This window comes from Aethalodelphis obliquidens, unplaced genomic scaffold (genome assembly GCF_003676395.1).
Source record: "Aethalodelphis obliquidens isolate GAN/ISIS:26980383/991018 unplaced genomic scaffold, ASM367639v1 scaffold17, whole genome shotgun sequence".
In the NCBI taxonomy this organism is placed as follows: domain Eukaryota; kingdom Metazoa; phylum Chordata; class Mammalia; order Artiodactyla; family Delphinidae; genus Aethalodelphis; species Aethalodelphis obliquidens.
In genome coordinates, this window is record NW_020837961.1 from 19,270,384 (window position 1) to 19,285,287 (window position 14,904).

Sequence of the window (14,904 nt, forward strand, 5' to 3'; positions counted from 1 at the left end):
TGGTAGACTTAACAAACTGAATTCCGAACCTTCCCTACCAATCTGCTCCTCCTAATATCTTCCCTTTCTCAGGAAATGGCAGCTTCATCCTTCCAGCTCAGGCCAGAAACCTTGGAGTTACCCTGAACTCCTCTCTTTCTCTCATACCCCACATCTAAACCATTGGGTCATCCTGTTGGCTGTGCCTTCAAAACTTATCCAGAATCTAGTCACTTGTCACCACTGCTGCCACCCTGGTACATGCCACCATCCTTAACATCTTTTTCCAATGGTTTTAGCTTCCATGGATGATTCTGTCCTGAATCAATTATGATCAGTAGTTGATGATTATAAATTTGTGATTTTCTGTTTCTGTTACTCCTTTTATTTTTGTTAGTTGATATTCTCTGTTTAAAAAAAAACACTCTCGGGCTTCCCTGGTGGCGCAGTGGTTGAGAGTTCTCCTGCCGATGCAGGGGACATGGGTTCGTGCCCCGGTCCGGGAAGACCCCACGTGCCGTGGAGCGGCTGGACCCGTGAGCCATGGCCGCTGAGCCTGTGTGTCCGGAGCCTGTGCTCCACAACGGGAGAGGCCACAGCACTGCGTCATTTGGTTGTCTGGTAGACTTAACAAACTGAATTCCGAACCTTTCACTAGAGGCCCGCCAAAACCTCTCACTAGAGGCCCGCCAAAAAAAAAAAAAAAAATATATATATATATATATATATATATATATATATATATATATATTTTAATCAGTGTCTTCAATGGAGGCTGTATCACATTTGCAATGACATAAAGTGATAGATAATAAATAATTTAAGTTCAAGTTAATTTTGAAAAGCTGGGGCAAAGGGCTAAATTCTTTTTTTAATGTAAAATTTGTGTATTACTTTTGGGTTTTAAAATTCAGAAATATACTTCAACATCCATATCTTCATCAGAACCAAGGGCTAAATTCTTAAGCGATGATATTTAAAAGAGTTGAATGCATCCAGAAAACAAAATACTACAAGTACAGGGTAGGAGGGATATGCATGCAAAGAGCTCTAGAAGTTTTAGTTAATAATGGACTCAACATGAGCCAACAGTGTGATGTGACAACCAAACAGGTAATTCCACATTGGGCTCCCTTAATAGAAGTAGTATATAAGAGCAGACGGTGGTCTCACTCTCACACCAGGAAAACTGTGTACAGTGCTGGGCACCCTGTTTGTAGAGAAATAGAAACTTGAGTGTGTGTTCAAACCAGAATAGTGACAGAACTCGAACCTTCCTCAAAGGGTCATTGAGCATGAGAATATTTATAGCCTGGAGAATTTGATTGTCTTCAAATATTTGGATGGCTGTCATAGGAAAGAAGGGTGAGGTGTGTCCTGCCGTCAAAAGAAGATGAAATAAAAAGCACTGAGTGGAAGCCCCAGGAGGCAGAGGTTTCAGTTGTCACTGAGAGTCAGAGCTGCCTGAGGATGGAATGTATAGCCTCAGGATGAAGTTCATTGTCACTGGACTGGTTCAAAAAATAAACTGGAAGACTGCAGGGCAGGGAAGGTAACTTGTGTTAAGATCCTTTGCGATAAGTAAATTCTTTTTTTTTTTTATGCCTTTAAAAAGATTTTTTACTTAGTAAGTTGTACCTTCGTAATAAGGGAAAATCAAGATTTGGTTATAGGGCAGTTATAATTTTTCTGGCGAATTCCTAAAACTAATAGAAATTAATAGCTTGCAGAACATTTTATCCAAGCATCAAAGTGTATGATTTATTTCTAATACTTTGTTTTAGTCTGTATAGGCTGAACAGTATAAAGTTATCACATTGTAGGGTTTTTTGCAGGTTTAAAGCACTACTGTTTTTCCAGATTACTGGCTGATGTTATCCTAGACCATGTTAGAAATTTTGGTGTTTCTCCCTTCCTCCTTTTGCTTACATAATAGTATGTAGATGGTACAGTATGTTGGTTAACCTCAGTCTGACACTTAGATCATGTTTTCTCTTTTGCCCTATCAGTGTCTGGGATGTAAATTAACCAGTAAAGTGGCAACAAGAAATCAGACAAAGAAAATTTCCCATTTCTTTCTACTCACTTGTAATTCTCCTAATTTTGTAGGGGTTTTCCACAGGAAATCACAGAAGAATAGTTGAAATGCTTTATCTTATGTACTTTCCTTCTGAAGAAAGGAACAGTTAATTGTCTTCTTCCCAGAGTGGTCCAAATTCTTGTACAGGCAGCTGTGTTTACTATAATACAAATTAAATTCTACGTTAAGTGATATCTGTAAGTACTTTCAGTCATTAAAAGCCAAAGTATTTAATTACTTCTCTAACCAGTGGATTTCAGTGAAGGTGATAGGATGGGTTTTCTAAGCCAGAAAAATATATCATGAGGATGATTGTATGCCTTTAAACAGAAAGAAATCAATGACATTTAATCCCAAGTAAATTTGAATATCACAGAGTCAGAAGATACTCTTAATTATATCAAATTAGGTTTTCATCAAACACAATGTGTTGAGAGACTTTAAAACTATTTTAAAAGGATGTTTAAAACTTATATTAATAATTTCTATTTTCAAAGAATAAATAAATCCAAAACCTAAAGTTTTTATTTTGCACATACTTCAGTCATACCTTACATGGGATCTAATCCTCCTAGTTACTTTTATGTAGTTTGTAAAGATTTAAAAAAAAAAGCTTCGTAGATTAAAAGTTTTCATTCTGTCTTTGGTTTGCTTGTATGTTTCTCTCCCACCCCCCTACTTGTATAATGGAAGCATTTTTGACATATCCCCAGAAAAGTTGGTTCTTTATTATCAGGATTTAACTTACCCAGGGCAGGACCCTTCTTGGATTTACTGAAAATAAACACTTTGGTTATTCAATTTCAGTTTTAATGAGAAAAGTTGAAATCTTTGCCTAACATAAAGGTTTTTCTTTGTCTCTAAATTTTGATTTTCCATGCTATCAGAAGCCCCATTGCAACAGGTAATTTGAGTGTTGATTGTATGTTTTCTCAGTTTGTAATTGTGTTAAATGTATTTAAAATGTTCACAATTTTAGAAATAAGTTTACTGTTAGGATCCTTCCAACTCAGAAATTCTGTGATTTTAAACTGTTTTTTTTTTTAGTTTGAAAATGTGATCTTTGGGGTGTTGTCCTGTGTGTCATATATATATATATATATATATATATATATGACTAGGAATCATAAAATTTCAGAGCTGGAAGACATATAGTTGTTATCTAGTGATTCTACACATGAAGAATTCGGAAGCCCAAAGAGATTAGGGGCCTAACACAAGATCGTAGCGGTAACTGGCACCTGGAACTCTGGCCGCTTACTGGAGCACTGAAAATCTGCTCTAAAAATTAACCCACATTATCTGAAAATGTGCAGACTTCAGGAGAGTGTTCCTCTACAAATTTAAGAATGTTGAGGCATTTATATTAAGCACAATTTATTTAAATCCTATAAACTGTGCTCTCATCCCTGTTGTTTTCTCCAAACTTGGAATCACACTTGAAAATAAATTACAACTTGGGGTAGGTTAAAGTGTCTTGATTTCACACTCCTGGGGTATTTTTCAGTAATTTAGAAGTGTAAACTGACTCTGTGAAGTTAGGCCTGTTTTCAAGTGGGAGGGTGCCTGCGCATCTCTGGGATGCTTGTGGGGAAAGCCCTCCTTGTGTAGCTGCCCTGGCAGAGTCTAGCTGGGATGATGAATGTGAGATCACCTCTCCAGATTACATGGGGCTTGGCGGCCAAGGCAGCGCTTCTAGTCCTCCCAGGCTCACTTCTATTTTATCTGGAACCAGCCCTTGATGACTGTCTTCCGCCCATCCTTCCACCTTGGCCAAACTCCAGCACCATGGGGAGATTGTATGTCAGGGTTAAGTTCTCCCTGAGAATTTGAATTTATAAAAATTAAAGATGTTTTAGCACCTCTACAGCCAGTCTGTCTGTAAGCGGAAGTTATTTTCTCAGCGGAAAAGCCTAAGGGAGTACAAGTGCTTCAAAAACTCCTCTTAGAAATAAAAATGGTGCCAGGGTTAGGTCTTCCTAAATGAGATTTCAAGCCAAGGAGTCAGTAGAATTTCACAAGTTAATTGGCTTCATGCACTCACCTTCTGCTAGGACTTTTCAGAAACTTCTCAGGGTAATCCCTCATAGTTATAGTAGAGAGATGAACTGCGTCACGTGACTGTAACCCTTCGACAGATCTTAAGGCAAGATGGCCTGATAGGCCCTGCTGTCAGCATTCTTTCCTAATAGTGCCTGGGAGCTGTTAACTACTTGGCTGCTCGCTCCTTCCTCAGCGTAGCCTGGAGCCAATGATTTATTCAGTCATTAGTTCTTTGAACAGCTCTTAATTAAATACTACTGGTTCCATCCTGAGGGTTGGGGAAATAGAAAGAATTAAATAATGCCTTGGTATCTGAAATATGATATTGTTTGTTTTATTCACCACTGTAGAACCAGCACCTATAGCTGCCAGGTAGGAATTGCAGAATAAAGTAGTACTTTTCAGATGAAAGAGTGAATGACCTAATGGCCCTAAGGTAAAAGATCCCGCTAGTTGGGGTGGGCAGAGAAGACTTCGAGGCAGAGATTGCATTTGGGGCTGGATCTTGAGAGGTAGCAATTTGAAAGCATGGATCTAACTAGAGAAAATAGCACAAGCAGAAACGTCAGCAGCAAAGGCTCAAAAATAGAAATCTCTGAGGTTGGATAGGAAAAGTGAATAATTCTGCTGGAATGAAGAGTACATGAAAGAGAAAGGTGGGAATGAGGCTAGAGAGGTATGATAGGGCCAAATCGTGCAAGCCTCAGGAATTTAGACCACATTTTGTAGCAAGTGGGTGGATTATATAAGTTTTAATATAGGAATGATACGCTATAATGAGCATTGTGCTTTAGGAATATAAATCTGGTAGCAATCTGCTGAGGGATTAGAAGGGAAAAGCACAGGGACACCAAGTGGGAAGAATTGCAGTGATTCCTCATGAGTTAAACTCTGGTTCAGGCTGAGATAGATAAACTAGGGGAGTGAGAATAGAGGGAAGGGACAGGTGCCAGAGATTTTGGGGAGTGCCACCTGGCTGAATCAGTTAATTCAGCAATTGATTACATGTAGAGGACAACAGAGGAATCCCAGATGATAGGAGAATTTTGGTGCAGTTGCTTAGAAGGTGGTGGTTTCACTTACTAGGAGGTGGAGTATGTTTCAGAGGAAGGCCATTCATGGGCCTTCAGTCGTGGGCAAATTGAGTTATAAGTTATGGACAGGAAGATGCCCTGCAAGCAGCTGGAAACGTTACAGATTCTTAAAAGGAAGGTAAGCACATGAGACTTAATTGAGGAGTCGTCCTGCATGGACTAGATAATTAAATCCAGGAGACTGCATAAAAGTGTCAAGAGAGTGATTATGGTAATGGTTAGAGATAGACCAAGGACTGATCTCTGGCAGGACTTCTTTTGAGGAGGAAGAGTGCTTTAGCAGAACTGTCTAGTGAAGTGGGAGGGGACCATTTTGAGGAGGGAACGTAACATACCCTAGGCTACAGAGAGGTTAAGTGGGATGAAGAATAAGAAATGGCTGGTCAGTTTGGAAATATGGAGTAAGTCATGACCTTGAAGCACTTATTTCTTTGGGACATAGAGGGATTAGTTAATTTGCAAAGGTACTACAGATTAAGTTGGAGTTTCACCATTGGTGATTAGAGCTTTTCTTGCATACTTGATAAGGAAAAAAAGAGAATGGCACTCAAGCAGGTATAAGTGCCTTTTAAGAATGTTTCTGACTGAATTATAGAGAAAATCAAATGAAAGAATGGTTCTGTATTTCTTACTGTAGTGCCCGGCTCATAGGTTTCAATAAATGCTAACCTGTACAGTTGTTATCATCATTATCAGAGAAAGAGTTTTTCCAGATAAGCGAGAAGAGTGTACGTGATTTGTGGATAAAGGGGAAGCGTCCTTTGGAGAGGGAGGGAGGAGAGTAATTTGAGGAGATCTGGAATAAGTCTGACAGTAAGTGCAAAAACAGAGTGGTTGGACCTAGAAAAGGGAACAGAGCTACATTTCTCTGAATTGGCAGCGGATTGTAAAGTAATAGGGATGTTTTGAGCCTGGGTGACAGTTAGGAGAAGAGAGGTTGAAGAGCCTGGCATGCAATGCATTTTTCACCTTCTCATTACAGTCAGAGGAAATCTCAACTGCAGATATCTGCTTAAAACATAAAGAGACAAAACAGAATCACTGTCATCTCTTCTGCCCCTGCTATGAATCAAGCACTGTATTAGACAGTTTAAATTGCCTCCTGTAATCCTTGTGAAAATTCAGACATTATGTATTTGCATTCACATTTTACAGATGAGAAAACACATCAGAAAGGCTGAGTAACTTGCCCAGGATGGCACAGCTAGTAATGGGAGGAGCCAGGATTCAGAGCTGGGTCCATCTGATAAATAAAGAGCCTGTGCTCTTTATTGAAAGGGAGCCCAGTAGTTTGAGATCTTGGAGGTGTAGGCCTGCACTGCTTTATGGTAAGGTCCTGTGGAGTGGTTATTCATGTCAGTCACCAGAGTGAATATCAAAGAAGGGCCCTCTCATTTGGGGAGTACATGACTGTGAAACTGGGGTGAACCAGAAATGTGAATTCTTGATCCCTGAGGGCAATAGTAAGGCAAGGAATAGAGAAAATGTTTTGAGTCAAGTCCCTAGCCTCTTCAGTACAGCAGGAGAATGCCTTATGGGTAACAGCCGTTGGGGTGGAAAGGGGGAAGTCCAAGGGGGTGTCTTGGACTTCGGGAGCACTGTTACCTTGATTTTCCAACAAGATGATTCAAGAGTCACCTTCCCTTCACTTTCCCACAGCTGCCTGAGTTCCTGACCCTCAGCAGTTAGATTCCTCTAACCATACTGCAGGTCCAGATAGAACCCACACCAAGATGCCCTTCAATCAACTTACGCTAATGTTCTGCTCTGGTGTAAATAATCACATTCTAATTTAAATAGCCTATTGAGAGGCTGCACTAGGATCTAGCCTTTTTTTTTTTTGAAAAGACAAAATAACAAAAGAGTATAATTTCTTAATTTCCATCCCTACCTAACACAGCTCTTTATATTTTAATAAATCGCCTTCCTAGCTGACATTTTAGTCACCTTATTTAATCATGCATTTGCTACAGGATTAATTATTGAATGCCCACAGTATAACAAACATTATTGCAGGCATTTGGGATATGACAGGGAAGAAACCATTGTCCCCACTCTTACAGAGCCTTTGTTCTAATGGGGAAGTTAGGCAATAATCAAAATAAGTAAGATATGTAGTATATTAAATGGTAACTAACGCAGGGAGAAAAAGCAGGGGAAAGCAGCAAGGAATTCAGGGATGGGAGTGTTAAAATTTTAGATAGGGTGTAGGGTAACCCATGAAAGCTCCCCTGAGAAAATGGCATTTCTGCAAATCCTGAAGGGAGGTAAAAGAACATGCAGGTATCCAGGGAAAGAGTGTTCTAGGCAGGAGCTCTCAGGCAGGAGCTGAGCTGGCAAGGAGGCTGATGTGGCTCCAGAAGGAGTAAGAAACAAGATCAAAGAGGAAGTGGGGTCAGAGGGCCCAGGGCCTGTGTGCTGTCGTAAAGACTTTGGCCTTTAAGATGGAAAGCCATTAGAGGGTCTGAGGGTTTTTTTTAACTTCTTACCATGGAAAACTGTAATCATATATACCCAGAACACTACAGTGAGTCCCCTTGACGACTCATTCATCTACAACAGCTTTCACTTTTGGAGGACTTTGAGTAGAGGAGTGTCCACACTTGGCATGACCTGACTTGAACGGGATCACCTAGGAGAACAGGCCATGGGGAAGTGGGGGAGGCATAGGAAACTAATCATGGCAGCTTGAAACCAGGGAGTAGCAGTAGAGACGGTAAGAAGTGGTTAGTTTGGGGATATCTTTTAAAGGTCTGACTAAATACTATATATTTTATGCTTTGTTCAAAAAAAAGAATTTGAGAATGCACGTAGTGCAGCAATGAGGGTAAAGAGATGTAGAAAAGAAATTCAGTAGAAAAGAATACTACTGTTTTATTTTCTGTTTAAGAATAAACCAGGTTTAGGGGCTTCCCTGGTGGCGCAGTGGTTAAGAATCCACCTGCCAATGCAGGGGACACGGGTTCGAGCCCTGGTCCAGGAAGATCCCACGTGCCACGGAGCAACTAAGCCCGTGCACCACAACTACTGAGCCCTCGCGCCACAACTGCTGAAGCCCGCGTGCCTAGAACCCGTGCTCCGCAACAAGAGAAGCCACTGCAATAAAAAAGAGCCCGTGCACCGCAACGAAGAGTAGCCCCTGCTCACCGCAACTAGAGAAAGCCCGCGCATAGCAATGAAGACCCAATGCAACCAAAAATAAATAAATAAATTTATTTTTAAAAATAAATTTATTTTTTAAAATAAATTTATTTTTAAAAATAAATTTATTTTTTTTAATAAATTTATTTTTAAAAAAATAAACAAAAGAATAAACCAGGTTTATAAGCCAGGTTCCAAAAAAACTGGCCTATAAATGAACATTTGCAACACAGTTCATCCATAAGTTACATATTATTTTGTAACCATGAACAATTGGGCCATGCAAAGGGTAAACATTTATTTTTAATATATTAATGAGATAATGACACCTATTGAGGTGCAAGTCCGCAGAGTTAGCAATAGTGTGTTACTTGATTTTCTGAAAAAAGTATGATTTATAAGTGGCTATATTTGATGTAATGAAACTGAAAATTCAAATAAAACAAAAACCAGGGGTCAAAGTATGACAGAAAACTCAAAACTTGCAAAGTGGAGTTTTACATAGATAGTGATTTTATTCCACTTCTCTACATAGTTGATGAAGCCCTCTTTGTCTATTTAGTTGTGTTTAATGGGCCAGTTTGCCCTTCCAATCCCAGACAAACATCTGAGCCACGTGTGCTGTTGGTCAAATAAGTAGGGCAATAAAAAAGATGAAAGAATGTGAACGAATCAACGCAAATCCAGGAGCACTACTGGAAAAACAACCATGTTATCAACAGTGAGTGGGCCAAAGAGGATATTTTCATGTCATCCCATCTTACAAGAACACTGCACCTACATTCAGAAGACTCAGGATGAATTCCAGCATCCTCCAGATCTTGACTGTCTCACCTTGGGTTATGTCATTTGTTAATCTGTCTGAACTGTTTTCTTATCTGCAAAATGGGGATGATAGTGCCAAGTCTGTCTGCTTCACAGGGTCTTTGGGAAATCGAGGTGGGAAACAGCCCCTTTTTATAAAAGAGAAGGAAAGAAACTGGTGCTTCCATAGTACATGCCATGTGCCAGACACTGTGTGGTTCTCACAACAGCCCTCTGAGGTCCCATTATTGTCCCATTTTGTAGGTATAGAGCGTGCAGCTCAGAGAGGTTATTTATCTTTTGTAAGCCCACAGAGCTGGAAGAAGAAAGAGCTGGGATTTGGTCCCAGATTGGATTAGCTTGAAGTCTGCTGGCTTAAAAAGAAGGAACTAACTTTACCAAGCATCTTCCTACCCTATGCCAGAAACTATTAGATATGGTTCTGTACCATCTTGCTTGATGAAGGTTATTCAGTACTTCCAGTGTACTCAACAAATAATAAAGAATAAAGAACAGTAAAGTCTCTTTTGCGTCACTGAGAGGAGGTATGTTATGAAAATCATGTTCTTTTCTTTCCTTCTCCAGCTCCTCCTCTCCCTCCCCCCTTCCCTTGTCCTCCTCCTTCTCCTTTTTCATTTTGTAGTATGACTTGCACCGTAACAGAGGAGAATCAATGCACAGTTTAATAATGTCTGTGGCATGATTTTGTTTGTAAAGAAGCCTTACAGGGGGACAAGTGCACTTCTGCCACCTCACACCTTTCATGAGACCTTCTTCCCCACAACACCCACCAACAAAACCAAACAAACAGGTTTTTCAGGGATAACTGTCACGAACACTGTGCTAGGCAAAGGAGAGCTATGAAACACTGTGCACACCGGACATATACAGAAGAAAAAGTGATTAAGCCAAGTGGTAGCCAGTGTACTGGAGAATGTGAACGGGCTTTGGAGGTGGACAGACCCAAGTTCAAAGGGCTGCCCAATCACTCCAGTTACAGGAATGATGGTGGTTTAATTCATTGTAATGTGCCTCACTTCCCTTGGCTGTGGGATTGGGTGGCACTACTGATCCCACAGGGCTGATGTGAAGATGGGCCGAGTTAACAAGTCCCCTTCCCTTCCATAAAAACAGAAAGTGAGGGCTTCCCTGGTGGCACAGTGGTTGAGAGTCCGCCTGCCGATGCAGGGGACACGGGTTCGTGCCCCGGTCCGGGAGGATCCCACATGCTGCAGAGTGGCTGGGCCCGTGAGCCATGGCCACTGAGCCTGCGCATCCGGAGCCTGTGCTCCGCAGCGGGAGAGGCCACAACAGTGAGAGGCCCGTGTACCGCAAAAAAAAAAAAAAAAAAACCAGAAAGTGAGGAAGTATAGCTAGATGTGCTCTGGGAGTTGAACAAGCAAGAGAGGTAAGACAGTAACCCTTCAGTTGCTAGTTGGTTTTACCATCTTCTTGCTGCAATGAACTCTGTATAATTTTCCTGCCCTCTTCCTATCACATTCCCCAAAAAAGGGACAGTGGTGGAGTTTTGTGGGCTAAAGTGGTGAAGGGAGTGTCATGGAAGATTCAGATTTAGGTTGTACCCTTGAAGAATGGATGGTTCTACACAGGGAAGAGAAGGAAGGGACACCCTCAGGTGGTAGGAACCACGGGAAGGAAACCCTGAAAGGTGGTAGTAAGTACGACTGAGGAGATGACGAGTCGGACTCTCACCACAGAGCTTTCAGTTTGTGCTGCTCTCCCTGCCAGCAATACTCTTCTCAACCCCTACCCACCCCGTTGTCCCTTGTTACATTCTTACTCTTCTTTGAGAGCTCAGTCCTCATTACTCCCTCAAGGAGCTTTCTCTGACTTCCTGACCAGGTCAAATCCCTATTCTTCATGTCCCGTGTAAGTGCTTCATAGTTATGCACTTACGTTTATTTGTGATATTTTTGAGCAGTATTGGTCCTACTCTTTAATTCCCGTAAGAACAGGAGTTATGTCTGTTTTCTACTCAGCTGTGTATCCCTCCATTCCCTGACCTACTGCAGTGCATGGGACATAGAAGGGACTTAATAAGTACCCACTGAATAAATGGATACATTTTGGTTGTCGGTGAGGTAATAGCCTGGATAGGAGAGAGGGTTTATATTTGAGATTGCTAATCCTGTTAGGTGCCAAGCACTTAACTCATTTAATCCTTAAAAACAATCCTATGAAAGCAAATGTATTATTACTTTCATTTTAAAGGTGGAGAAGCTGATGTCCAGTGATGTTAACCATCCTTCCCTGCTGGCCCAGCTATTAAGTGACAACAGAGGGGCTTGAGCACAGCAGCCTGGCGTCAGAGCTCTTGAATTTAACCACATTCCTCTGCTGCTTTAGCAGTAGAGGTCAAAGTTAGATACACAAGTAAAGTTAGGGTAGATTTCTGTTTGAAAAGTGTGGATTTTCCCCTCCTCTTCTTCAGGTATCATCATCATCACTTCATGAGGAAAAACTCAGCAGAAAAGAACTACTTCATGTGTCACGTCTCATATTCATGTTGACTCTACATTCTGCCAAAGTGATATGTCCAAATTATTAACTCAGCAAGTAAAGTGGACCTTTCAAAATCTGATTCTTAGAAAATTCTAGGTTACTTCTCTTAATCAGCTTTAAAGAACCAGTATGCACTTTTCCAGAGCATGACAGAGTTAGTTGCTTTAAATAAAAGGAGGTGATTTGACTAAGTTTGGTATTATCTGAGATACCTGGTTTCTGTTTCTTACTCAAAAGGCAGATCTAGCCTGTGGTCATCAGTAGGTATTGAGTCATAAAGCTCCTGGAAGAAGCCAAGGAAACCTGAGCACCTCCAAGAATGATAGGTATTACTACAATAACATAATTATTACTAAAATAAATAAATAACAAAGTCCAGTAAAATAAATATGTCACTCTGGAAAAAAGTCTTACCCTAGGAATAGAAGTGGCCTGAATTGGTCATTTATTCCAGCCACCTGCCTTTAAACGGGATTTATAAACATTCATCTCAGGGCAGTTGTATTATTTAAAGGTCTCTAGGTAGAGGAATGTATTACAGTAATAAGATCGTGGTTAACACTGTGTTTTGCTGTTATTTACTGGGCAGTGGTCTTCAAGGCTTTCCATGCATTAATGTATTTAATCCTCATAACAAACCTGTGAGGTCCTGTTATTATCCCCATCTTACAGATGAGCTGAACACTGCCCAAGGTCACAGAAGTAGTAAACAGTGGAACTGTCTTCAAACCTAGCTAGTCTGTCTGTCAAGTCCATGCTTTCCCTGTGTCCCTTGGTAGCTGATTGCCACCTTTGTCTCCTTGGCTCTAAGTGATAGCTTAACTTGTATTTAAGCCAATAGTGTTTATTAAAAGCTTGCTATGCTCAGACTCTTTAAAAAATAACCCACCCTTTCTGGCAGACACAGTTGCTTTCTATAAACTTAATTTTCAAGGGAAGCACTATGCAAAGAAGTAAAAGGGAGGCTGAATAAAAATAATCTGATTCTCCGTAGAACAAATGAATTTCTGAGTCAGTTGCAAATAGCTCTCTGTCATTGTGGCATTTTATGAAGTATTCCCTCCCCTAAGGTAGAATTCCACTGTCTTCATTAGCCATAGAGCCTGAAAATAGAAAATAGTATTTTTTTTGTGTGTCCCCATGCCTCAGCTTTCTTCCTTCAGTCAGTATTTTGGAAAGTCCACAAAACCCAGGGGCCTCCCTGTCGTTGCCCTGTGGCCTATGTGAAAAACCAGATGATGCCATGCTGACTTGAGCTCTTTCAAATGGATCAAACAGCACATTAGTCATTGGCACATTTTTCAGGCCCTTTACCTCAGAGACTACCCAGTTCCTCATTCTTGCCACCCTTCGATCATGAAGTAATAGCAAGAAAAAGATGTGAGTACTTTTTGAGGAGACCTCCCACCTCTTTCCTTCAGTGCCTGTGACTGATTCCGTCATAGTGGTAACGTTGAAGGGTTCAGATATCCAAAGGGATTGGGCTTTAATGGATGGATTCCTTCTGGTGTCCTGCTTAAGTGGAAAGCCTACCTGATTTCACCCAAGTGAAGCATTTCGTCATGCCTTACACTGTTGCATTCCTATGCTCAGTGCACTTAAAAGTGAAATGACATGGTCTATTTCATGCTCTTTCACTGTTTATTTACTGTCAAAGAAGTCCCTGTGAAATATGTCATCATAACAAAGGCTGATTTCAGATGTTGACACCAAGACACAGAACTGACATCAGCAATCCAGGGAGTATGTAGGGACAACAGCCAACTTTGGAGCAAACCCAGAACTTTTCATTCCCTGTCCTACCCTGAAGGGCAAAGGCTTTCTACCTGTTATAAAAGGGAAAGCACTAAGTTCATAATTGGTTTTATGCCCAGGGGGCTTTTTAAGTGTTTAACCTATTTAAGAAATTATTTATTTGTGCTCTGAGGTGGTCAGAAGCTAATTTAATCCTAAGCATTCTTTGCGATTAGCTTGCTCTGCAAGGACTGGAGGACATTCCCGCAGGTGGCCCTGCTCCTTGGGAAGGGGTGTTAGTGGGTTGGGAAGCAAACTTTTGCAGCGGTTCTGAGCCTGGGTTCAGGCAGAGAGGCCCTAAGGTTTCCAGTGGAGCTACACTGTGGACAGAGGGGAGTCTGTCCTTTGTTCAGGAGAGGAAACTTCTCTCCCCCGAAAGCCTCTGGGGAATAATCCCAGTTCTGATCAACTTTTCCTCAACTCTTAGAGTGGGAGATTGGATTGGGGAAAAAAATCCATACTGAAAAAATCCTAACAAAATCATGCCTCAATGGAATATAAATTCATTTGATGGTATTTATAGTAGAAGTAGATTGGTGGAAAGGAATTCTGTTTCCAAGCAATTTTACTGGCAAGCGTAGGTTCTTCCTCAAGTATATCTCAGAAAGACATCCATCAAGGATCCATCGCTACATGAGATTTCTATCTACTTTCTCTTTCTTCTGAGCTAAGGGTTGCTTGTGCAGATTGAAATATTTCTAACGATTGTATAGTTGGGAGGTCGTGGATTTAGGTCATATACTTCCTTAAAAAGAGACAATATGAGCTAAGGAGTTAGGGTGACCTGGAGTTAGGTTAGCTAAGGAGTTAGGTTAGCCCTGAAAGTGCTGCATCCCAGGAAACCCCCTCATTCCCGGGCAAACGAGGATAGCCGGCCACCCTTTGAGGAGATACGGTGCATTTCCAACAGTTTGGCTGAATTTATCACAGCTTTCTGACTTATAATATTCAGGAAGTTTAAAAATAAAGCCATTGGTCTTTTCTGTGAGTATGGTTTTAGTGTTGGGGCTTTCTCAAGGAAGGAATCTGTGGTCTCCTATAGAGGGCTGGAGAACCAACTAGAGGAGAAAGGGTGTCCAAGCTCTCTTTACTTAAAATGTCATTATCTCCTTGCAGTTTTCTTTTTATTGCTATTGTCATCATTTTAAAGGTATAACAATAAAAACTATAAGTTACTTTAAATGGAAAAATCTTCTAAAACAAGAGCTAAACAGGTGTCAGATCTAAGGGTTTGCACTTAGGTAGTACACTTATTTGAATTAAAGAAACAGATCACTGCAGGCCAATTCCATGGGCTTGGGCGTCCATGGCCAAGCTTCATAGCCAGGTCCCTGGGCAAGACTCTCTCTCCTGCCTAATCTCATGGCAGAGAGTTAGGACGGACTCTTTCTGGTCACCTCTTTCCTTCTCTTGGTTTCCATCAATCAATCAACCCCAATACCCTTC

The 14,904-nt window shown here is 41.0% G+C and overlaps 1 protein-coding gene across 6 annotated transcripts in view; it reads left to right on the forward strand.

Annotated features, from left to right (window-relative positions):
- Nucleotides 1–14,904, forward strand: part of NFKB1 (nuclear factor kappa B subunit 1) — a 122,054-nt gene that overhangs the window by 49,876 nt on the left and 57,274 nt on the right. The gene's annotated exons all lie outside the window — the stretch shown is intronic.